The 947-nt window shown below is 43.9% G+C and overlaps 1 pseudogene; it reads left to right on the top strand.

The window, feature by feature from the left end:
- LOC107499489 lies at nucleotides 1–947 on the top strand (annotated as a pseudogene).

Here is a 947-nt window from a genome sequence, read left to right as displayed (position 1 = left end):
ATGCATATCCAAGGCTTGAGAAATCACAGTTCTGTAACTAAGTTCATTCTCCTGGGTTTCTCCAGAAATCTCAGGACCAACTGGATCCTTTTCTTCCTCTTCCTCTTCATTTACTTATTTACAGTCATGGGCAATGGGCTTATTGTTACTCTGATCAGAGTAAGTACACACCTCCACACGCCCATATACTTCTTCCTCAGCATCCTCTCTCTACTGAATATCAGCTATGCCACCACCACAGTGCCCCAGATGTTGGTCCATCTAGTAAGCAAGAGTGAGACAATCTCCTATGTTGGGTTTATGGCCCAGATGTATGTTTTCCTGATCTTGAGCATCACTGAGACCTGGATTTTTGTAGCCATGGCCTATGACAGATATGTCACCATATGCTATCCACTACTCCATGGGGTCAAGATGAACCACACTTGGTGTATTCTTCTGGCAGTCACCTCTGCCCTATGTGGTCTCATCTGTGCCCTCGTCTACACAGTCTTTGCAATGAATCTGCCCCACTATGGTCCTAATGAGATCGTCCACTTCTTTAGTGAAATTCCTGCTGTCTTGAAGTTGGCCTGTGCAGATACATTCCTTAATGACCACGTGGACTTTATCTTGGGTTTCATCTTGCTCCTGGTCCCATTATCCTTCATGCTGGCCTCATATGTTTGAATCTTCATGGCTATTTTAAAGATTCACTCTACTTAGGGGTGAATCAAGGCTTTTTCCACTTGTGCCTCACACATCACTGTAGTCACACTGTTTTGTATTCCATGCATGGTTATGTATATGAGACCTGGCTCTGAACCCTCCCCAGAGGATGACAAGAAGGTAGCCCTGTTCTATAATGTCATTTCTGTCTTTCTCAACCCTATTGCCTATAGCCTCCAGAATAAGGATGTGAAGAAAAGCTTTCCTCGTTAATCAGAATGAGTGAGGACACTCAATAA

This window comes from Rousettus aegyptiacus, unplaced genomic scaffold (assembly GCF_014176215.1).
Source record: "Rousettus aegyptiacus isolate mRouAeg1 unplaced genomic scaffold, mRouAeg1.p scaffold_m13_p_1, whole genome shotgun sequence".
NCBI lineage: Eukaryota > Metazoa > Chordata > Mammalia > Chiroptera > Pteropodidae > Rousettus > Rousettus aegyptiacus.
This window is presented reverse-complemented; position numbering and strand designations above follow the sequence as displayed.